Genomic DNA, 26,025 nt, shown 5'->3' on the forward strand with positions numbered 1-26,025 from the left:
TTTCAGGATGAGATTGGGAAGAGTTGGAAACTTTGTCACCTTTATATTTGCTTTCTAGGTTTCTTTCTACTTTGGTGATCACATGGGAAGCAAAGGGAAATCTCCCCAATATGGGCACAGGCAGTAACAAATGTCCTCGGAGGTCCTGACCAAATTCCAGTCTATTCAAATCCCAAAAAATAACACACACATACTAGTCACTAGGGACGAGGTTCAAGATTGCCACTACCATGAGTTTGAGACATATCCTGGGGGTTTGAGATTTGCAGCCCTGGCAAATTTATGTGCAGATACATCCAGGAGAATTGTTTTAAACCACAATGCACTGTATGGCCTTTCAACTATGGCCAGCAGGCTTATAAGGACCAATATGGGGGGTTTGGTTTAAGTCTAACCCTTCATTATAAAAAGGGGGCACAGAGCCGCTTTAGGGGGAGATCTCAGAATCTGGTGCAGTTGTGCATGGTAGCTAATCAGCTTCTAACTTTAGCTTGTTCAATTAAGCTTTGACAGTAAAACCTGGAAGCTGATTGGTTTCTACGCACCCAATTTAGCATGCTCCAGTTTTAGTAAATCACCCCCAATAGTGTCAATCCATTGAAAGCTGCTGAAGGGGATGGATAGGGAGAGCTGAAAACTGCACAGGGAGAGCTAGGGAACAGTCAGCCAACTGTACTTTAAATCTGATTGCTAGCTCCTGGGGCAACCAACACCATTGCTGCCTTATTATTATTATTGGAAGCTTTTTTTTTTTTTTCCTTTTTGTTGCAAGGCTTCTTTTTATAAAAATTAGTTTTTGATTAAGGTAGCAGTATTTGGGGGTTTTCATTATATATATATATATATATATATATATATATATATCAATATTTTTTTTTTTTATAGAACTTTTATTTTAGACAGTGTTAAACAGTTTTTTTTTTTGTCTTCATTTGTTTTTGTTTTCTTTTTTAAATGAATAAAATGGTCTTTTGTTTTAGGGATGGTATTTTGGAGTTTTCATTTATTTTTTTTATATTTTATGATGGTGGGGCCTTTTTGTTCTAGGGTGCACAAAGTGTAGCATTCAATATTGTTACACAGGGATTTTGTATATTTTCAATGTTGTCCTCAAAGCTGCTTTAAAACACCCTCTCCCCACTGTATGGTCTTTTAAAAATGTTTTTTGGATTGGTACATGTCCCCCCGTTGCCTGGTAACCCTAAAAATGGGCACAATTTAACAAGACTTGCCCACCACAGAATTCAATAGAATTTGCCTTCGAATTCAGGTTCATAAAATAAAAATATTAGCTGAACGCCTCGCAAATCGAACCCGGGTTGATTCGCCTATCACTAATAGCCACCTATTGGTCAACTTTCCATCACAATTTCCAGGGATACTATGTAATCAAGAGGGGGAAAATAAGTCTATGTCTGATCATTCGGAGCGCCATCCAAACACCCCATTATCACTCATTTGCTATTATGCTGGCCATACACATGACAATTTGATCAAGTTATTGAACTTCTATTTTTTGTTGAAATAGTACAGCAGTCAAATTATAAAATTGTGGTTTTAATGAACATAAAATTGTGGTTTCAATGAACCTCAAAAGAGATAGATCAAAATTGCCCAAACTGAACATAGCAAAAAAAAAAAATCTGATCACCTTTGACGAAATTGCTGTAGCTTTTTCCCATTTGGATACCAATCCAGTTTTATCTTCTCTGCCAATTTTTTTGCCCAGTTTTTTTTTTTTTTAACATTATAGGTTTTTGAGATGAACAATAAGAAATAAGATTACAGAGACCAAGAAAGTTAATACAAAAACTAGATGACCCTCAAGGAAGCAAAAGTACATGGAGAATGATATAGCAAATACATTTACATGAGAAAAGTCATAATGAACGTTTTTCTAATATTACATATCAATAGTGTTATATGTAAATATATATATATATATATATATATATATCATGTACTTAGATTAAAATGCCCCTTGGTGTCATGGAGTGTTCAGGCAAACTTGGTTGCACTACAAAACATAGCGGCCACAGGGTCGGCACTCCCGCTAGACGAACTAGGCAGCCGCCTAGGGCACACTGCTGCCTTGGGGCGCAGAGAAGGCCAGCTGACTTCCTCGTTAGCCTGGCTGGGAAAAACGAGGGGCACAGGGCTATGTAACTGACTGACTGCAGAGAAAGCAGCAGCCATGGAGGACATCTGTCATGAATGCTGCATAGGAGGTCAGCAGCAGCTCAGACTGTGAGGAGGGCACAGAGAGGTAGGTAGGCACAGCTAGGTTAGTGGAAGAGGCGGGGCATGAGGCCAGTGGAGGAGGCTGAGTAGGCGCGCACAGCTGGGTCAATGGAGGAGGTGGGTATGAGGTCAGCAGAGAAGGCGGGACTCTAAACATAGCTGCTGAGTCTGGTGAGTCTGCTCCCTTACCCTGTCACCTGCATGGCCCATGTCAAGACTAATGACACCCCCGTTGCATCCCCGAGCCCCCCGCGCTGGCCCTGTGTCTCCATCCTCCATGAGGATAGGGAAAGACATTCCCTATCCTTGTGAGCAAACCAGAAGTGGTGAAACGCGTCACAGGTGAAACGTGTATCTGTCACGGAAGGATGTATGTGTATCCAGTGCTAAACATGATTTCAGAATGATCTCTTCAAAGTGGTTGGGGCTTTTTATTCTCTCTCCCCAGGGCCAATTCCAATATTCTTGCTTTCCTCATTTACCCCACTGTATTGCACCAAAATGGTAACAATTATGAAATCTGACAATTTTTGACAAACCTCAGTTTGCAGTTTTGAACAGTGAAAATCCAATATCTATATAGGTTGGCAGAGGACCTGTAAGAGAATGTATTTTCCATTATGATCTCTCTGAGGTGGTTGTGGCTTTTTATCCTCTCTTCTTAGAGTTATTCGAGATATGGAAGCAACTTACGAAAGGTATCTATCCGTTGTGTGTTTATGTCAAGTAATGTTTTTTATGGTATAGAAGCTCATGAAAGTAGTTCTTGCTTCTGACCTTCCTAATAAAATCATTTGTAAACAAAAAAACTGAAAGTAAGTTACGTCGCTCTTCTTTTGCCCAACCATCCATCAGCCTCTAATGTGACACCTCTGTGAGGCCAGTAATGGACCACTAACATTAATCTTGAGTCCACTTTCCAGATTTAAAAAAATAACAAGATCTGTTATTAAAGTGTCCATCACAATGTAATAACCAGCCAGTCACAATACTCAAGAACACAATCCACCAAACATTACACTTCTCTGTTCTGCAAAATGTCAAATATTCTACTGAAGACTTTGTCCTGCTCTCCAGCCGGGAGATGACCTCACATACCTCCAACTTTCTGAGAAGGGAAAGGAGGACTTTTCTTTTACAAATAAAATAATTAGAAGATGTGTCCTTAACAAACCCCTAGTCGTGCAAACTAAACAAGGTTAACATGAAAACCTTTAGAATTTTTTAGATACTTTTTTCGATAATGGTCAACAGGATATTACATTAATCTTTATATAGTTCGTTGAGGTGCTTAGGCAAATTTATTGATTTTTGCATTCGTTTTTTTTTTGTCCCCTTTATTGTGTATTTGATAATGACGTTGCATAAACATTTTTTATTTTATTTTTTTCCACTATCTGCTTTTCTCTTCCTGGAAAAAAGGAAAATAACGAGGCTAATGCTTATCACTAGTCACAATAGTTTCTTATCCCCAAAATGCCAAGACTGCAGGTTGTCCCAGAATGCAGCGTTAAATAGTGAAGATGCAATACCAAAAGAAGTAGGAGTTAGGTGGACATGCCCACTTCTTCAACTCTACTGGTCTGAGGTGCACAGACTGATTTCTCAGGTTACTACTTATGACCTTGACTTTGCCCTGGCACACTTCCTTTTACATCACACCTGTCTTCCCAACAAGGCCTACTATTAATCATTAGCGATGCAAATGGTTAACACTGTCAAACTATGCATCCCGATGCAGTGGGGAATGACCCATATACTGACTATTCGGGAGTGGCTCACTCAGTGGGGAAAGACCCATATACTGACTATTCGGGAGTGGCTCACTCAGTGGGCAAAGACCCATATACTGACTATTCGGGAGTGGCTCACTCAGTGGGGAAAGACCCATATACTGACTATTTGGGAGTGGCTCACTCAGTGGGGAAAGACCCATATACTGACTATTCGGGAGTGGCTTACCGGTCTACTTAAAGTAGCAGAGATGGAAGAATTAATCCACATGGCTCACGATTCCCCTTCTAAATTCTTGCGTACGTGGGCTTGCTGGCTCTACTTCCAAACAACTGAAAATTATAATCGACTAATGAGAACCTCCTTCTAGTTTTAGGAACAAGCTGGTATTTGCTTAGCTGCAATGTCTTTTTTGGTACAGACTCAAAGGACCTTGCTTCCCCCTGACTTCCATCCTTTCGAGGGTTGGGCCCACAGGACTCATGCCAGAGAGGTACACTAGTATGTCCCTTTGCTCTTTCCCCTCCCTTCCCCCAATTCTTTGAGCTGTCAAGGGATTTATCCTGTAGGAGAATCTATGTGTATTTGGTGCTTATAATGTGATTTCCCTCCTTTCCATGACTACTGAGTGCCCCTTCCATTATGTAGTTTCTGCTTTCCATTGCTACTAAATGTCCCTTCTTTGAGGTGGTTGGGCTTTTTAGTCTCTAGCCTTAGGGCTATTTGTGATATTCTTTCAACCCCCTTTTACTTCACGGTTTTACATCCCAATGGTGAAAATTATGAAATCCTACAAAATGTCACAAAATTTTGGTGCCGAAAATTCTTGATTTTGTTTTTCCCTAGTCACAACAATCTCTTTTCCTCAGGGTGCAGGGATTGCATATTATCCTGGATTGGGTGTTGGAACAATGACGATTCAATAGCTATATATACTTATACTTATATACTTGCCTTTTCTATTTACAGTACTTCACTGTATTGCGCCAAAATGGTGACAATTTTCTGCCAAATTTTGACAGAATTTTGTACCAGAAATGTTTGATTTTGTTTATCCCTAGTCACAACAGTCTCTTTTCTTCGGAGTTCAAGATTGCATGTTGTCTCAGATTGGGTGTTGAGCATTGATGATCTAATACCTATATAGGTTGACAGAAGACCCGTAAAAGAATGTAAGTGTATCTGGTGCTAATAATGTGATTTTCTACATTCTCTGTCTTGTAATTCCTTCTTTCCATTACTTATGAGTGTCTCTCTTCTATTATGGTCTCTCTGAGGTGACCGGGGCTTTTATTCTCTCTTCTTAGGGTTATTTGTGAAATTGAAGCCACTTATGAAAGATATCTATCTGTTGTGTGCTTCTGTTGAGTAGTATTTTTATATTGTACACAGAGCTCTTGAAAGCATGTTACGCCGCTCTCCTTTTGCCCAACCAGCCATCAGCCTCTAATGTGACACCTCTGTGAGGCCGGTAATGGACAGCTAACATCAATCTTGGATCCACTTACCAGATTTATAAAATAACAAGATTTGTTATTAAAGTGCTCATCATGGTGTAGAAACCAGCCAGGCGCGATACTCAAGAACACAATCTACCAAAAAATATACTCTTGGCTCTGCAAAATTACAAAGATTCCACTTGAGACTTTGTTCTGCTCTCCAGCCCAGAGAGGACCTCACAACTTTCTAAGATGGGAAAGTAGGGCATTTTTTGAGAAATAAATATTTAGAAGACGCGTCCACTGGTCATGTAGACTAAAAGGGGCTAACACATGAATGACAGAACTTTATGCTTTTTTAAATACCGAAATAGTCACCAACAGCAAAAACATGGATATTACATAAATCTTAACTTAGTTCATTGAGCTGCTTAGGCAAAAAAGTGATTATTTTCCCACTTGTATTTTTTTTCTTATTAGTACAACGTAAATAAGATATTTTATGGAAGAGCCCTGGGGCCATCATAAAAAAAAAATTAAAAGATTTCCGAGTTTGAAAAATGTTTTTTTTTTTTTTTTTTACAGAATTATGAGTTTGAAAGTCAGAATTCTGAGATTAAAAGTCAGAATTCTGACTTTTAATCTCAGAATTGTGTTTAATAAATTTTAGCATGGTCAAAACTTGTAATCTCAGAATTCTGACTTGCAAAGTCAGAATTCTGACTTTTAATCTCAGAATTCTGACTTTCAAACTCAGAATTCTGTAAAAAAAAAAAAAAATTTCAAACTCCGAAATCTTTTACATTTTTTTTTATCATGGCCCCAGGGCTCTTCCATAATATATACTGTTGCATCTACGTTTTTTATTTTGCTTTTTTCCCCCACTGTCTGCTTTTCTCTTTCTGGAAAAAAGTTAAAAAATTAGGCTAATGCTTCTCTCTAGTCGTAATAATCTCTTTTTCTGGGGGGTTGCAAGAATTGCAGGTTGTCTCAGATTGTGGTGTTAAACAGGCAGTAGACATGTCACTTGTAGGAGAATTTATCTGGTGCTAATAATGTGATTTTCCTCATTCTCTGTCTTGTAATCCCTCCTTTCCATTACTCCCGAGTGTCTCGTCCATTATGATGTCTATGAAGTGGTTGGGGATTTTTGATATCTCTCCTTAGAGTTATTTGTGGTATTCTTGACTTCCCCATTTACCCACTTCTATTGCACCAAAGTGGCAAACATTTTGACGGAATCTCCAAAATTTTAGACAAAATTTTGGTAATATGAAACTCTCAAATTTGCTTATCCCCAATCACAGCAAACTTTTCCCAGGGTCACAAAGATTTCTGGTTGCCTTGGATTGCAGTGTTGAACAGTAATGATCATTATTAACACCTATATAGGAATGCAGAAGACCTGTAGGGGATTCTACATGTATTTGGTGATGATAACTTAATTTAAGTAGGGTATTTTTGAGAAATAAATATTTCGAAGACGCCTCCACTGGTCATGTAGACTAAATGGGGCTAACACATGAATGACAGAACTTTATGCTTTTTTAGATACCTAAATAGCCACCAACAGCAAAAACATGGATATTGCATAAATCTTAATTTAGTTCATTGAGCTGCTTAGGCAAAAAAGTTATTATTTTCCCACTTGTATTTTTTTTTCATTGTTTGTAAAATTTAAATAATAAATATACTTTTGCATCTACATTTTTTATTTTCAATTTTTTTCCCCACGGTCTGCTTTCCTCTTTCTGGAAAAAAGTAAAAAAAAAAAAAATAGGCTAATGCATATTTCTAGTCGTAATAATCTCTTTTTCTCGGATTGTGGTGTTAAACAGGCAGTAGAATTGTAGGAGAATGTATCTGGTGCTAATAATGTGATTTTCCCCATTCTCTGTCTTGTAATCCCTCCTTTCCATTACTCCCGAGTGTCTCTTCCATTATGAAGTGGTTGGGGATTTTTGATATCTCTCCTTAGAGTTATTTGGTATTCTTGACTTCCCCATTTACCCACTTCTATTGCACCAAAGTGGCAAACATTTTGACGAAATCTACAAAATTTTAGACAAAATTTTGGTAATATGAAACTCTCAAATTTGCTTATCCCCAATCACAGCAAACTTTTCCCCGGGTCACAAAAATTTCTGGTTGCCTTGGATTGCAGTGTTGAACAGTAATGATCATTATTAACACCTATATAGGAATGCAGAAGACCTGTAGGGGATTCTACATGTATCTGGTGCTGATAACCTAATTTTGTTCACATTTTGTCTCGTAGTTGTGCCTTTCCATAACTCCTGAGTGTCTCTTTCATTATGATATCTCTGAGGTGTTTGGGACTTTTTATTTCTTCTCCTTAGGGCTATGTATGATGTTCTTGCCTTCCCCATTTACTCCTTTGTATTGCACCAAAATGGTGAAAATTATAATGAAATTTTCCAAATTTTGACAAAATTTTGGTACAAAAAATGATCGATTTTGTTTATCATTAGTCACAAAAATCTCTGGATGCAGAAATTGCAGGTTTGGGTGTTGAACAATGATGATCTAATACCTATATAGGCTGGCAGAAGAATTGTAGGAGAATGTACATGTATCTGGTGCTAATAATGTGTTTTTCCTGAGGCTCTTTCTAATAAGTCTCTCCTTAGGACTATTTGCGATATTCTTGCCTTTCCCGATTTACCCAACTGTATTGCCTCAAAATGGCAAAAATTTAGTTGTAATCTCACAAATTTTGAGGCTCCAACTTGTAAGTCTCTCTTTTTGTCTATTTGCAAAATTCTTGCCTTTCCCCATTTACCCCACTGTATTGCCCCAAAATGGCAAAAAATCTCACAAATTTCACTAAAATTTTGGTAACCTAAAAATATCGATTTTGCTTATCCCTTGTCATAGCAATCTCTTTTCCCCAAGGCAAAGAGATTGCAGGTTGTTTAGGATTGTAGTGTTGAACAATAATGATCTAATAACTGTATAGGTTGGCGGAAGACCTATAGGAGAATGTACATGTATTTGGTGCTAATAGTGTGATTTTTCCTTATGCTCTGTCTTGTATTACCTCCTTTCCATTACAATAGAGTGTCTCTTTCATTTGGTGATTTGGGCTGTTTTTTCTCTCTCCTAGGAGATATTTGCAGTATTATTGCCTTTCCCATTTAAACCAAAATGGCAAACATTCTGATGGAAACTCCCAAATTTCGATAGTGTTGGTAACATTACATTTTCAATTTTGCTTATCCTTAGTGACAACAATATCTTTCTTACCAGGGGGCAGAGATTGCAGGTGGTCTCAGATTGCGGCGTTGAACTGTGAAGATCCAATAACTATATACATTATCTCACAAAAGTGAGTACACCCCTCACATTTTTGTAAATATCTTATTCTATCTTTTCATGTGACAATACTGAAGAAATGACACTTTGCTACAATGTAAAGTAGTGAGTGTACAGCTTGTATAACAGTGTAAATTTGCTGTCCCCTCAAAATAACTCAACACACAGCCATTATTGTCTAAACCAATGGCAACAAAAGTCAGTACACCCCTAAGTGGAAATGCCAAAGTTGGGCCCAAAGTGTCAATATTTTGTGTGGCCACCATTATTTTCCAGCATTGCCTTAACCCTCTTGGGCATGGAGTTCACCAGAGCTTCACAGGTTGCCACTGGAGTCCTCTTCCACTCCTCCATGACAACATCACAGAGCTGGTGGATGTTAGAGACCTTGCGCTCCTCCACCCTCCGTTTCAGGATGCCCCACAGATGCTCAATAGGGTTTAGGTCTAGAGCAGCTATGTCCAAACTACGGCCCTCCATCTGTTCAGGAACTACAATTCCCATCATGCCTAGTTATGTCTGTGAATGTCAGAGATTTACAATGCCTCATGGGAATTGTAGTTCCTGAACAGCTGGAGGATCATAGTTTGGACACCCCTGGCCTAGAGACTTTACATTATAGCAAAGTGTAATTTCTTCAGTGTTGTCACATGAAAAGATATAATAAAATATTTACAAACATATGAGGGGTGTACTCACTTTTGTGAGATACTGTAGGTGGCAGAAAACATGTAGGAGAATGTACAGGTATCTGGTGCTAATAATGTGATTTTGCCTCATGCTCTATCTTGTAGTCCCTCCATTTCCATTACAACTGAGTGTCTCTTAAATCTTCAAGGTGATTGGGCCTTTTATTCTCTCCACTTGTGATATTCCTGCCTTCCAAAATGGTGAAGATTTTTATTATATCTTCTAAATTTTGGTAAAATGTTGGTACCAGAAATTCTAGATTTTGCACCAAAATGGCAAAAATTTGGAAGTAATCTGCAAAATTTTAGCAAAATGTTGGTACCAGTAAGTCTTGATTTTGCTCCAAAATGGCAAAAAGTTTGCTGAAATCTGCCAAATTTCAGCAACATTTTAGAACTAGAAACTCTTGATTTTGTATATCTCTAGCCACAACAATCTATTTTGCCTAGGGTGCAGGATTGCAGGCTGTCTTGGACTGGATGTTAAACAATGATGATATCTATGTACTGTAGGTTGGCAGAAGAATTGTAGGAGAATGTACGTGTATCTGGTGCTAATAATCTGATTTTCCTGATGCTCTTTCTAATAAGTCTCTTCTTAGGACTATTTGCAAAATTCTTGCCTTTCCCCATTTACCCCGCTGTATTGCCCCAAAATGGCAAAAAATGTTGTTGTAATCTCCCAAATTTCACCAAAATTTTGGTAACCTAAAATTCTCAATTTTGCCTATCCCTTGTCATAGCAATCTCTTTTCCCCAAGGCAAAGAGATTTCAGGTTGTCTAGGATTGCAGTGTTGAACAATAATGATCTAATAACTGTATAGATTGGCGGAAGACCTATAGGAGAATGTACTTGTATTTGGTGTTAATAGTGTGATTTTTCCTTATGCTCTGTCTTGTATTTCCTCATTTCCATTACAATAGAGTGTCCCTTTCATTTGGTGATTTGGGCTGTTTTTTCTCTCTCCTTGGATATATTAGCAGTATCATTGCCTTTCCCATTTAAACCAAAATGGCAAACATTTTAATGGAAACTCCCAAATGTCGATAAAGCGTTGGTAACAAGACATTTTCAATTTTGCTTTTCCTTAGTGACAACAATCTCTTTCTTACCAGGGGGCAGAGATTGCAGGTTGTCTCAGATTGCGGTGTTGAACAGTGAAGATCCAATAACTATATACAGTATCTCATAAAAGTGGGTACACCCCTCACATTTTTGTAAATATTTTATTATATCTTTTCATGTGACAACACTGAAGAAATGACACTTTGCTACAATGTAAAGTAGTGAGTGTACAGCTTGTATAAAGCTGGATACACACTATACAATTTTCTTTAGATTTTTTCCTTCAGACTTACCAAAACCATATAATATGAGGTCAGACCTAAACACTTTCAATTTGTATGCAATCAGGCAAGCCCTTGTACTACATAGTTGAAGGTAAATCTAAAGGAAGTCTACCAACAAAAGTTGTATAGTGTGTATATAAGAGTGTAAATTTGCTGTCCCCTCAAAATAACTAAACCAATAGCAACAAAAGTCAGTACACCCCTAAGTGGAAATGCCAAAGTTGGGCCCAAAGTGTCAATATTTTGTATGACCACCATTATTTTCCAGCACTGCCTTAACCCTCTTGGGCATGGAGTTCACCAGAGCTTCACAGGTTGCCACTGGAGTCCTCTTCCACTCCTCCATGAAAACATCACGGAGCTGGAGGATGTTAGAGACCTTGCGCTCCTCCACCCTCAGTTTCAGGATGCCCCACAGATGCTCAATAGGGTTTAGGCTTAGAGACTTTACATTGTAGCAAAGTGTAATTTCTTCAGTGTTGTCACATGAAAAGATGTAATAGAATATTCACAAAAATGTGCGGGGTGTACTCACTTTTGTGAGATACTGTAGGTGGCAGAAAACATGTAGGAGAATATACAGGTATCTGGTGCTAATAATGTGATTTTGCTTCATGCTCTATCTTGTAGTCCCTCCATTTCCATTACAACTGAGTGTCTCTTAAATCTTCAAGGTGATTGGGCCTTTTATTCTCTCCACTTGTGATATTCCTGCCTTCCAAAATGGTGAAGATTTTTATTATTTCTTCTAAATTTTGGTAAAATGTTGGTACCAGAAATTCTAGATTTTGCACCAAAATGGCAAAAATTTGGAAGTAATCTGCAAAATTTTAGCAAAATGTTGGTACCAGTAAGTCTTGATTTTGCTCCAAAATGGCAAAAAGTTTGCTGAAATCTGCCAAATTTCATCAACATTTTAGAGCTAGAAACTCTTGATTTTGTATATCTCTAGCCACAACAATCTATTTTGCCTAGGGTGCAGGATTGCAGGTTGTCTTGGACTGGATGTTAAACAATGATGATATCTATGTACTATAGTATAAAATAGTGTAGCGCAGTCCATATATAAATAAACTCAATTGGTGATAAATAAATTAAAACCAAACAATTAGTAAAAAAGGCATTATGATGAATAAAGGAGAAAGTTCATATTGGTGATATAAAAGATGATAAGATGATAAAAGAGACACAGTCCACTGGTGATCCGGTGAAAAAATAGCAGCAAGTGTGACTTCAGTGCTCATAAAATTCCCATCACCTGGCACTATCTGCCTTTCACCTCCACAACTCGACCCCAGAGGGTCAAACAGCATGAACAATCACCACGATATTCAGCCAATGATAATCCAATGGAAAACAGGACCACAGCCTCCAGCATAAAACCGCCTAAAAATCGATTATGGCAGAGGATACAGCTTCCCAGATCGTGCCCAAACATAAGGAAAAAAGGAACAGATCTAGTGCTCTCTGTTGCGGTTTAAACAATTTATTGCTCAAATAAAAGTATTGCACTTACATTATATTGCACATAAACGAGCATGTATTGCAGAGCCTGCAGCGTGCTGGATGGTGCCTGATTTCCGGGTTATTAAACAGCCTTCGGACCGTGTGACCATCTATATCTATGTACTGTAGGTTGGCAGAAGAACTGTAGGAGAATGTACGTGTATCTGGTGCTAATAATGTTATTTTCCTGATGCTCTTTCTAATAAGTCTCTTCTTAGGACTATTTGCGATATTCTTGCCTTTCCCCATTTACCCCGCTGTATTGCCCCAAAATGGCATAAAATGTTGTTGTAATCTCCCAAATTTCACCAAAATTTTGGTAACCTAAAATTCTCAATTTTGCCTATCCCTAGTCATAGCAATCTCTTTTCCCAAAGGCAAAGAGATTTCAGGTTGTCTCGGATCGCGGTGTTGAACAATAATGATCTAATAACTGTATAGATTGACATAAGACCTGTAGGAGAATGTATGTGTATCTGGTACGAACGTGATTTTCTGCACGTTCTGTTTTGTAGTCCCTCTTCTCTATTACTCCTAAGTGTCTCTTCCATGACAGTCTCTCTGACGTGGTTGGGGTTTATTATTCTCTCTTCTTAGGGTTATTTGCAATATGGAAGCCACTAAAGAAAGATATCTATCTGTTGTGTGTTTCTATGGAATAGTGTTTTTAAATCGTACATGGAGCTCTAGGAAGTAAGTTACGCCACTCTGGCCATCAGCCTCTAATATGACACCTTTGTGAGGCTGGTAATGGACCACTAACATCTATCTCAGATCCACTTACCAGCTTGATAAAATAACAAGATCTGTTATTAAAGTGTCCATCACAGTGTAACAACCAGTCAAGTCACAATACACAAGAACACAATCTACCAAACATTACACCCTCCACTCCGCAAAATGTCAAAGGTTATACTCAAGATTTTGTCCTGATCTCGAAGCCGAAAATAACCTCACAAACCTCCAACTTTCTGTCACAGGAAAGGAGGATATTTTTTTTTAGAAATAAACAATTAGAAGACCTGTCCTTGACACCCTACTGCAGGGGAGTCCAAACTACGGCCCTCCAGCTGTTCAGGAACTACAATTCCCATCACGCCTAGTCATGTCTGTGAATGCCAGAGATTTACAATGCCTCATGGGACGTGTAGTTCTGCAACAGCTGGAGGGCCGTAGTTTGTACACCCCTTCCCTACTGGTTGTGCAGACTAAAAGGGCTAAACATTTTAGGCTTTTTTTTTTAGATACTTAAACAGTCAACAACAACTTAAAATACTACAAGAATGATGCAAGAATTTTAACCCCTTGGCGCCGGTTCCCACCGCCCCTTTAGGGCTTTAGAATGCCAGGAGGCTGGGACGGGGCCAGAGGCGTAACTAGAACCTTCAGGGCCCCGATGCAAGAAACCATGAAGGGCCCCCCAGACCCCTGGCTGGGGCCCTTCCCTTCAAGCCCGGGGCTCTTCCCACTACTCCTGGGGCTCTTTACTCTCGTTGCATGGCCTTTTATTACGGTCCCGCAGCAGTATCCTTTCACAAGTTCTGCAGTGGGCCGCCTTCCTGCAATCTTGGGGCCTCCCCACAGTGGTGCAATGCCAGGGCCCGGTCGCAAGTGTGACCTTTGAGATCCTGGAAGTTCACCCACTGGTTTGCTACCGGGCCCCCTGGAGCATGGGGCCCGGTAGCAATTGCAACCCCTGCAACCCCTGTAGTTACGCCCCTGGACGGGGCTTTCGGGCCATGTGACCACCATGATTGGCTGTCACGGCAGTCACATGATCTGAAAATTCAAGCAGCAATCAGGAGGTTTCCGGTAGCCACCGGTCACTGTGCCGGGAGCGTGCACCCCTCTTTTGGCTCTATTGCGTGCAAATATGCAGCCGTACGGTGCAAAGACCCGGCCACCGAGAGGCCGCATATTTGCGTGCACTTAGCACCAATAGGTTAATTTAGTTCATTGAGCTGCTTGGGTAAAACAAATTTTTTTTTTTTTGCATTTGTTTTTTCCCTTTATTTCTGTAGTTGATAAATAGGTAGTTGTGTATATACGTTTTTTATTTTACTTTTTTCCACTGCCTGATTTTTCAGAAAAAATACTTAAATAATGAGGTTGATGAGGGAGCATTTTTATGGCAGAAGAACGGGGTCCATGATAGGAGAAAGGAGCTTTTGCAAGCTTCAGGAATCCTTTAAAGCCCATAGCAACCATAAAAATGCCAAAGACCACTGTAAATTTGCCTTTTTGCTGACTCCAATACATTTCACCAAAAAAAGAAATTTTGTCAAATTTGAAAAGTTGGGGAAAATAAAGTTCTCAATATTCCTTTCGGGATCATAGAAAATTCGACCCTTGTAGATTATAGAGAAGAACACCTTAACTTTGCCTTTTTGTTGACTCCAATACATTTCACCAAAAAGGAGAAATGTTGTCAAATTTGAACAATTTGGGGAAAATTAAGCTCTTAATCATCCCTTGGGGATCATAGAGAATTCTGCAATTGAAACACTTTTGATGTCTAAAGATTATATTTCATTATAGGGATTTAGAAACAGATTCAGGTTCATTCCTACTATGGGTTCAAAGTGAATCCCCAAGACTCGTAAAGTTCACTAATTTGGCAAATGTGGCTGAAAACTTTGCAGATTCACTGCCAGAAATAAGGAACAACCTATAATGCAATGCATTGCCTTTGCCCCTGGTCAGCTAAGTCACAAGAGCCAATAGTTTGAAGGAATGACAACCCAGCCATCTTTCTATGAAAGGGGAGACATTTTTTATTTTTTTACAATTTTGGCATTGGTAAGCGTACCCATGGCAGTGCCTGGCTTCCTATGCCATTTGTTTGACAATAACTGTCTTAATAGCTCTAGACATTTACGAAATTGAATAGCAACATTCACTCTAGACTCAATGTGTGTGCTGCTGCTCCAGGTGGGTCCGCCACACAGTCTCTTTAACCTCCAGTGTATTTACCTGCAAGCACCGCTTATCCAGCCATGTGGAATAAATATAATAGATTCCAAAGGGTTGCACACTTGAAAACTGTATCCACCTATTTGATAATCTCAGGGCTTTTTTTTCTCAAAGAATAGGTGCAGGTACCCCCCCGCCCCCCTTCCCCTCTTTCCCCTACCCACCTCTGAGCACGATCCTGTGCAGCCAATAGAGCTCCCTAGCAAAAATAGATCCCCCAGCAAAACTAGGTTCCCCCTAGCAACAATAAATCCCCTCTAGCAAAAATAGGTGCCCCCCCAGCAATAAAAGATTCCCTAGCAACAATAGATCCTCTCCCCAACAACAATAGATTACCCCCAGCAACAATAGACCCCTGATATAACAATACAGTGGATCTCCCAGCAGCCAGCATCAACAGACCATTCCCTCAACAGTAGATCCCTCTCATAAACAACTGACCCCCTAGCAACATACACTCCTCACTAGCAACAATAGGATCCTCCGCCAACAATAGATCTCCCCAGCAACAATAAACCCCTGCCAGTAACAATACAGTAGATCTCCTGGCAGCCAGCATCAGTAGATCCTCCAGCAGCCAGCAACAATAGACCCCTCCCTCAACAGCAGATCCCTCCCACCTAGCTACATAAGAATCCCTTAGCAAAAACTGATCCCCCATCAGCAAAGATAGACTTTCCCAGCAACAAATGATCCCTCCAGTGACAATCGGTCTCCAGCAGTCGGCATCAATAGACCCTCCAGCACACCCCAGCACCCCATTCAGTACTGGAGGTGGCAGAACTGCTTTCCGCCACATTCCCATGAAAAAAAAAAGCCTTGGATAATCTCTAAAATGCCATTTACAACAACAGTAGACACCGTGGGAGCAAGGAAACACAGTCAAAGCATTTCATGAATAAGCACTAGCATTGCGAAACGCGTTTCCTGCTCCCACGGTATCTACTGTTGCTGTATATGGCGTTTACTTCATCAAACCATTGGCAAATCAAACTTGGACAAATATACCCATTTCTAGTCTTGATGTAGTTACTTTTTTATTCCAATACTTACCTGACCTCCCAGGTGTCAAGTTGAAATACATTATGTTACCAAAAGTATTGGGACACCTGTCTTTACACGTACATGAACTTAAATGGTATCCCAGTCTTAGTTTGTTGGTTTCATTATTGAGTTGGCCCACCCTTTGCATCTATAACAGCTTCAACTCTTCTGGGAAGGCTGCCCACAAGGTTTAGGAGTGTGTCTATGGGAATGTTTGGCCATTCTTCCAGAAGCACATTTGTGAGTTCAAGCACCGATGTTGGAGAGAAGACCTGGCTCACGGCCTCCACTCTAATTCACCCCAAAGGTGTTCTATCGGATTGAGGTCAGGACTCTATGCAGGCCATCAAGTTCCTCCACCCCAATCTCGCTCATCCATGTCTTTAAGGGCCTTGCTTTGTGCACTGGTCCAAATCATTTGGTGGAGGAGGAATTATGATTTGGGGTTGTTTTTCCAGGGTTGGGCTTGGCCCCTTAGTTCCAGTGAAGGGAACTATTAAGGCGTCAGCATACCAAGACATTTTGGACAATTTCATGCTCCCAACTTTGTGAGAACAGTTTGGGGATGGCCCCTTCCTGTTCCAACATGACTGCGCACCAGTGCACAAAGCAAGGTCCATAAAGACATGGATGAGCGAGTTTGGGGGGGGGGGGAACTTGACTGGCCTGCACAGAGTTCTGACCTCAACCCAATAGAACACCTTTGGGATGAATTAAAGCGCAGACTGCGATCTAGGCATTTTCTCCAACATCAGTGCCTGACCTCACAAATGGGCTTCAGGAAGAAGGATCAAACATTCCCATAGACATACTCCTGAACCTTGTGGACAGCCTTCCTAGAAGAGTTGAAGCTGTTATAGCTGCAAAGGATGGGCCAACTCAATATTGAACCCTACGGACTAAGACTAGGATACTATTAAAGTTGATGTGCGTGGAAATGCATGCGTCCCAGTACTTTTGGTAATATAGTGTATATACATCTATCTATCTATCTATCTATCTATCTATCTATCTATCTATCTATCTATCTATCTATCTATCTATCTATCTATCTATCTATCTATCTATCTATCTATCTATCTATCTATCTATCTATCTATCTATCTATCTATCTTGTGAAAAAACCTCTTTAAATACTCTCTCTCCAGGGCAGTCAGTTGCCTGGATCGGATATAATCAGACTAATGACAATTTGCTTTATGCAAGGGATGGAGCGCCAAGAATGAATCCATCTGCACACAGGACCACATCTGCTTTCCCTCCGCTGCTCCACGAGCCGCCGATGCCTCTGGGTGTCTGAGTTTCAATTAGAAAAAGAGAACTTGGTTGTAATTCAGTGTTTGCCAGGCATACAGCACAGGCTGGGATCATCTTTATATGTGTTCATCCGCAAGAGAACATCACATCCTGGCAAGAAACTCTGTCTGCATGCAGAATATTGGAGGTGAGGTCGTCTGCTCCACAGGATAACTCATTTAAAGCAGAACCTCAGGCAAATGTTAAAAAATAGCTCAGTAATATATTTATTAATGAAAATCAATAGATATATTTTAAGTTCTGCTAGTATTGCCGCCTGAAAAATATCTCTGTATTCTTTTCCCTATATTCTCTGTTCAGCAGAAATTAGGCCTTTCAAGTCTGGTATGGATTTTAAGGGGGAACCCAACGCAAAAAAATAGGGTAGAAAAAGCATGGGGTCTCCTTCAAAAGTTTATTCCGAACGCTGGTAGGCCAGGAAAGATGGGGAATAAGCATGCTCCCTACCCCCTCCTAAACCATGCCAGGCCATATGCCCCCAGCATGGGGGGAGTACTTTGCCAGGGGAGACATTCCTGCCAAAGCATCTTGTCCCTATGTTGATGAGGACAATGCCTCTTCCCCGCAAACCCTAGTCCAGCGTTTGTGGGAGCTTATCAGAAACTGGAAGCCCCTTTTACAATAAGGGATAATGCCCACCCTATGTGAATGGATAAGAGGTAATAATTCTACGTATTCACCAAAAAAGTGTAACGTGTAAATAGAGACACAGGTATTGCCAAGCACTTTTAAAAAAAATTAAAAACCCCAAAAATGTCACAAGATTTACATCCATCATCAATCATGTTCTCCAGCAATGCAGATACACATCAATCATTTTGAACGACACCCAATGCCCAGCGAAAGAAAAAATTCCCATTGACTGATGTATGGGACACTATGCCACAGACTACTCACAACTCTTGGCACCCTACATTATTCCAGGTGATGTCATTGCTCAAATATGGCCATGCGGACAATGATGTCAGAGCTATTCCCACCCCTTTGTTGACATAACTGAGGATTTCCAGCCAGTAAATGAATGGGGTTGGGTTAGGTCACTGGTTGCTAGGGACATAGCTGGTGCCAGAACTCCCTGCTTCCTTAGCAACTATTGACAGGAATCTGTCAAAGATTGTAGTGGTGGAAATAACTCTTCAGTATACAGTATGATGTCTGACTTTTGCTGAATGGGTAAAAATTCAGGCTTTCAAACATCCAAAATTCATTTTGAGAAAATGTTGAGCTCCAAAGTCAGAGTTTTGCCCCCTTCACTCTTATCCACACTGAACACTGGGTGCAGAAAAATTATTTTTTTTTCATACAGAGCATCCCAAGTAAGAGAATTATAGACACCCAAATCTACTTCTCTTTTCCTTAGCTTACCCCTTCATTCTCCCTGTGCATCACTAATTTACTAGCTGACATATCAGTATGGATGGCTTATTAGTTTCTAAAATCTTTGAAAATCTGAGCTCAGTATATTTACTCCCTTTCCTTCCCCTCCCCAATGTTTTCATCAATATCAAAAGCGCAGCTCAAGGCTGCCAATAGGGGGGTACAGTCAACCCTCCCGTGCTGGGACCAGGCCCTATTGAATCAGCAGGGAGGCTGAGTTTACCTTTGAAGCAATGATGTCATCTCTCATTTGCACCTCCTGGCCTCACCCCGATTGGCTCTCCACTGTCAAATTCGCTGACCTTGGCTTAATGTGTATTTAGGGTCACATCCCGCCATCCAACCAGATGTCTGCATTAACATTTAGAGCTCATGGCATTTGCGGAAATCCATGTTACATGCGTTGGTGTGATGAAGTGCCATTCATTCTGCATGGCACTTCAGTGCACCTTGTAATGGATGTGCATTGCCTGTGGTAACACTGGAAAGGGTGGGCTCTTTCAGCTAGACTGTATCGGGCCCCATGATTTCTAATGGCAGCCCTGGCACAGCTATCAGCAGGGGAGGACTGGGCCAGGGGGCAGGGGGGGAAATTGCTCCCCCCCCCCCTGGGCCACTCTGATGCTCCGTAAAAAGGCTGCACCTCATCTGCCACAGACATGCCCTAAGGATTCCTGGTGAAGAGAAGTAAAAAGTCCCCACTGCTGACCTACTGAGTGCGGGGGGAAGATATGGACTCTGTACTGTGTAGGACTGTAAACTGCGTCTGAGCAGAGGCCAGTTCCATGCCCCACTGGAGACTCTCCTCCCCCAGGCAATCCAGACCGAGCTGTCCCAGCTCCCCCCAACTGGCCCCTGCTAAACAGGTTGGGAACCCGGATTTGGCCGGTGAGTAGAGAGTACATGGAGCGGAGCTTCAGCCTGGAATGGGGGTCAGGAGGAGGACGGGGAGAGGGAGAGTGGGAGGGGGGCCGAGTTGCTGCACCATGGGCCTCTGGTTTGTACTTGCCCCCTGGGCCGAAAGTTGCCAGTCAGCCCCTGGCTATCAGTCCCACCCCATCATTCCAGGGTGCTAGGTGTAATCCTGAACTCTGACCTCTCCTCCCCCCCCCCCCCACATCCAACCGTTGTCCAAACCATGCCACCTTCACCTTTGTATGGTTCCCAAAATGCTCCCTTTCTTACCCAATGACACCACCAAACTACTAATTTGCTCCCTTGTTATCTCTCACCTAGAATATTTTAACTCCCTCCTCGTTGGGTTACCTCTACACAGGCTATCCACCCGTCAATCATTCATGAATTCTGCTGCCAGACTCATCCACCTTTTTCAACCACTCAATGTCTGCTGCCCTTCTCTGCCAAATCCCAAATACTAACATTTTACAAATCCATCCACAACTCTGCTCCCAGGTACAATACCAACCTAGTCTCAAAATATCACCCAAATCGTCCTCCCAAGACCTCCTGCTCTCCAACTTCCTTGTTTCCTCTCCTCTGGTGTTCACCTCCAGAACTTCTCCCTCTGGAACTCCCTACTCCAATCTGTCTAGCTACTTCCTACTATGTCTTTCTTTAGACAATCCCTGAAGACCCTGAAGGGAAGCCTATCCTGTTTCCACCCAACAACCTAAGGTAGAAGTCCAGTCAGAACTTAACTATTTTTAAACCTGCTCCTATCCCCATTCTAAGTCATAAAGTTCTATACTAACTACCTTGTAAAGAAAAGATGCTTATACTTACCTAATCCAAAGGGCACCCTAGTCTGGTGATGTGATCTCCTCAGGGGCCTGCTTTAAGGGAGAGGAGAGATCGCTAGCAGAGCCTGAGTGATGACATCACTCATAAGCTTACAAAGGGCTATCCACTGACCACTGTCCCTTCTCTCCCCTGAACCCGGTGCTGGGGGCTGATCACGTGGCCTGACTGCCCTTAGATTAGGTAAGTATAAACATCTTTCCTTTACAGCACATGTGTCAAACTCAAGTCCCGAATCTGGCCCTCCAGGTCATTTTATGTGGCCCTCACACCTCTCCTAGAATTGCAGTAGAGCTCCAGCCCTCCTTTCAGCCTTCTCCAGACCCTGCACTTTCTGCTCCCTAGCTCTGCCCCCAGCTTCTTCTCAGCAGCAACACAAGGTAAGGTGGTACACTTTGATGTCGGGGGGGGGGGGGGGGGCTCTTGACATCTGATGTAGGGGGTTGGGATACTCTGGACATCTAGTATTACAGATAAAACCGGCCCTTTGAGGGCAATCATAATGCTGATGTGGCCCTCAATGAAGTTGAGTTTGATACCCCTGCTTTACAGGGTAGTTAGTATAGGGCAGTGATGGTGAACCTTGGCACCCTAGATGTTTTTGAACTACATTTCCCATAATGCTCAACTACACTGCAGAGTGCATGAGCATCATGGTTAATGTAGTTCCAAAACATCTGGGGTGCCAAGGTTCGCCATCACTGGTATAGGGCTTAGAATGTGGGTGGGAGCAAATTTAGGCTTAGCTAGGTTTTGACTGGACTTCCACTTTAAGTTTTATTTCTCCATCAGCTCATCCAGTTGTTACCTTTTATATCACTTGCCCCCCTCCCCCCCTCCCCTTTTGGATTCTAAGCCCTCATAACCAGGGCCCTCTGAACCCTCTTGTATTGAATTGTATTGTATCTATACTGTCTCCCTGTATAGTGTAAAGCACCATGCAAACTGTTGTCGCTATATATAATTATAAAAATAATACAAAAAATGATTTTTATAACTCATCTGGTGACCATAGAAACAGTACTTCCAATTACTGAATTTTTGATTCACCTGACCACGCATCAATAGATAAAACACTTCAATTATTAATATTGCGAATGCTTGTCCCCAAACAGCCCCCTATCGATTTTTCAGCCCAACCTGATTGATCAAAGTGCAATCGGGTGCGGCAGAAATTATCATCAATTTGGTCATTTCTAAGTGATTGCTACAATGTAATTGCATAAGCTTCCATATTTTTTATTTATTTATTTTTAATCTTTGTGATTGATTCTATTCCAGGTTTAATTAAATCCCCCTGAAACAAGTCACATGGGGGTAAAGCAGCAAAACGCTTTCCGGCACATACGAAAATTTGCAGATAGACTGTAAAAAATTATAAAATTGTTCCCTCAAAATATCTACAAAAAAGAGTTTGTTACCTATAGGGATGCATCCATACCATTTTTTTTTTTTTTTTATTTTAGTACGAGTACTGATACTTTTTTTTGTAGTACTTGCTGATACCAAGTACCGATACCTACCAGCGACTATTTTATTTATACTTCAGCTGTCAGCAATGGCAGGGCTGGATTGAGAGCATCATGGGCCTGGTGCTGAGGATTTTGGAGGGCCTTTTTTAGGGAAATAAAAAAAGCAAAAAATGCAAAAAAAGATTTAATAAAACAAATTAATTACTTTAAACAAACTGCTCATTCACACTGTATGTGAAAGAGAACCGGTGTGAATGAACCCACATTTTTTTAACTTTTTTTATTATTCACATTTTTTATAGTTTTGCTTCATTTCTTTTTTACATTTTCCCACACTGCTTTTGGGGGGGGGGGGCATGGATGGTCAGTAGAGCAGTAGACAGGGTAAGCAGTTTTTTAATTTCATTTATTTATTTTACAATTTTGCATTATTTTTTTTCACAATGCTTTGGGGGGGGGGGGGGGCAGTGGAGGTATCAGTATTATTTTTATTATTTACTATTTTTTACAATTTAATTTTTTAGATATTTTTTTCAAAAGGGTGGGGGGTTGGCAGTGGATGGTGTCAGTAGGGCAGGGGATGGTATCCATAATATTTTATTATTTTAACTTTTTTTTACAGATTAAATTTTGTATTATTATTTACAATTAAAATGTTTATATATTTTTTTAAAAGGGGGGGGGGTGAGGGGGTTTGCAGTGGATGGTGTCAGTAGGGCAGGGAGTGGTATCAATATTATTTGTATTAATTTACTATTTTTACCATTTAAATTTTGTATTATTTTTACGACTACATTTATATATATATATATATATATATATATATATATATATATATATATATATATATATATATATATATATATATATATGTTTTTAAAAAGGGGGGGGGTTGTTGGGGGTTGGCAGTGGATGGTGTCAGTAGGGAAGGGGATTATATCAATATTATTTTTATTCATTTACTATTTTTACAATTTAAAGCATTCTTTTTTTTAATTTTTTATATAGTTTTTCAAAAAGGGGGGGGGGGGGTGTTGGTGGGTTGGCATTGGATGGTGTCAGCAGGGCAGGGGATGGTATCAATATTATTTTTATTGTTTTCATTTTTTTACAATTAAAATTTTGTATTCTTTTTCACAATTTAATTTTTTATATATTATTTCAAAAAGGGGGGGAATGTTGGGGGGTTGGAAGCAGATGGCATCAGTAGGGGCAGTGGATGGTAGTAGGGCAGTGGCATTGCCCAAATGGTCAGTCATCCCCTGCTGGGCCTATAGGAAGGTAGGGGCCTGGAGCTGCAGCTCCAATAGCCCCTATGTTAATCCAGCCCTGAGCAATGGTACAAAGCATTACAAAGTTATTTACAAATTAAATCATTTTTCTTTTTTTTTTTTTTTTTTAAATGTTGTGCTTTTTTCAATGTGAAACATGTAAATATATGTTAACCACCTGCCGACTGCCTATCTGTAAATGCACATCATTACTTTGGCGTTATATACCGGGGTCATGGCAGCACCTAGCTACCATAACCCCGGTATCTTTAACCGCTTCTGGACCGCCCGCCGCCGATTTACTGCGGCAGGATGGCCCTCCTGCGCGAAACAACGTAGACCTACATCGGTCGTGCGCCTGCAGCTAGGGGGCGAGCGCATGCCGCCGCCAGTGCACTCCTGTCCCCACTCGGCAGCGGGGACTCCGATGCACGGGGCAGGCGGCTACGATTGCCGTCTGACACCCGCGATCCCCCCCCCCCCGCTGAGAGAGAAGAACTGTCAGCTGTTGTAAACACATCCAACCGTTCTTCTCCCTGGAATGATCACAGAGCGCCTGCGATCCTTCTATATAAGAACACAGGTCTCTATGATCATTTCACAAACCACACCCCAACACAGTTAGAATCACTCCCCTAGGCTCACATTTAACCCCTTGATCACCCACAGTGTTAACCCCTTCCCCGCCAGTGTCATTTTTACAGTAACAGCGCATATTTTTAGCACTGATTACTGTAGTAATGTCACTGGTCCCCCCAAAAGTGTCACAAATGTCAGTTAGGGTCCAATCTGTCCGCTGCAATGTCGCAGTCCCACTAAAAATCGCAGATCGCCGCCATTACTAGTAAAAAAATAAACAATACAAATGACATAAATCTTTCCCCTAGTTTGTAGACGCAATAACTTTTGCGCAAACCAATCAAAATACGCTTATTGCGATTTTTTTTAACAAAAATATGTAGCAGAATACAAATTGACCTAAAATGTTAAAAAATGTTGATTTTATATTTTTTTTTTGGGAATGTTATATAGCAGAAAGTGAAAAATATTGTTTTTTTTCAGAATTGTCGCTCTTTTTTTGTTTATAGAGCAAAAAATTAAAATTGCACAGGTGATCAAATACCACCAAAAGAAAGCTCTGTTTGTGGGGAAAAAAGGACTTCAATTTTATTTGGGTACAGTGTCGCACGACCGCGCAATTGTCTGGTAAATAAACACAATGCCGAATCGCAAAATATGGCCTGGTCATTAACCTCCCTGGCGGTATGATTATTTCAGATTTTAGGTACTGAAAGCGGTACCATTATTTTGCACGGAAATCTGTTCTGTACATTTTAAAACTCAGCTTCCCCTGCGATCCCCCGCCGTCCTCCCGCTGTCCTCTCCTGCCATCTTCCCACTGTCCTCTCCCGCCGTCATCCCCCACCGTCCTCCCGCCGTCCTCCTGCTGTCCTCCCCCGCCGTCCTCCCGCTGTCCTCTTGCTGTCCTCTCCCGCTGTCCTCCCGCTGTCCTCCCCCACCGTCCTCCCGCTGTCCTCTCCCACCGTCCTCCCGCTGTCCTCCCCCGCCGTCCTCCAGCTGTCCTCTCCCGCCGACCTCCCGCTGTCCTCCCCCACCATCCTCCCGCTGTCCTCCCCCACCGTCCTCCCGCTGTCCTCTCCCACCGTCCTCCCGCTGTCCTCCCCCGCCGTCCTCCCGATGTCCTCTTCCACCGTCCTCCCGCTGTCCTCTCCCGCCGACCTCCCGCTGTCCTCCCCCACCATCCTCCCGCTGTCCTCCCCCACCATCCTCCCGCTGTCCTCCCCCACCGTCCTCCCGCTGTCCTCCCCCACCGTCCTCCCGCTGTCCTCTCCCACTGTCCTCCCACTGTCCTCTCCCGCCGTCCTCCCCCACCGTCCTCCCGCTGTCCTCCCCCGCCGTCCTCCTGCTGTCCTCTCCCGCTGTCCTCCCGCTGTCCTCCCCCACCGTCCTCCCGCTGTCCTCTCCCACCGTCCTCCCGCTGTCCTCTCCCGCCGTCCTCCCCCACCGTCCTCCCGCCGTCCTCCCCCGCCGTCCTCCCGCTGTCCTCTCGCTGTCCTCTCCCGCTGTCCTCCCCCACCGTCCTCCCGCTGTCCTCTTCCACCGTCCTCCCGCTGTCCTCCCCCGCCGTCCTCCCGCTGTCCTCCCCCACCATCCTCCCGCTGTCCTCCCCCACCATCCTCCCGCTGTCCTCCCCCACCATCCTCCCGCTGTCCTCCCCCGCCGTCCTTCCGCTGTCCTCTCCCACCGTCCTCCCGCTGTCCTCTCCCGCCGACCTCCCGCTGTCCTCCCCCACCATCCTCCCGCTGTCCTCCCCCACCGTCCTCCCGCTGTCCTCTCCCGCTGTCCTCCCACTGTCCTCTCCCACCGTCCTCCCCCACCGTCCTCTCCCGCTGTCCTCCCACTATCCTCCCCCACCATCCTCCCGCTGTCCTCTCCCACCGTCCTCCCGCTGTCCTCCCCCGCCATCCTCCCGCTGTCCTCTCCCACCGTCCTCCC

The 26,025-nt window shown here is 42.1% G+C and overlaps 1 protein-coding gene across 3 annotated transcripts in view; it reads right to left on the bottom strand.

Moving 5' to 3' along the window:
• The window catches only part of MDGA1 (MAM domain containing glycosylphosphatidylinositol anchor 1), a 498,204-nt gene that overhangs the window by 181,875 nt on the left and 290,304 nt on the right, over positions 1–26,025 (bottom strand). The gene's annotated exons all lie outside the window — the stretch shown is intronic.

Source organism: Pelophylax lessonae, assembly GCF_965119305.1.
Source record: "Pelophylax lessonae genome assembly, chromosome: 3".
Classification (NCBI taxonomy): Eukaryota; Metazoa; Chordata; class Amphibia; order Anura; family Ranidae; genus Pelophylax; species Pelophylax lessonae.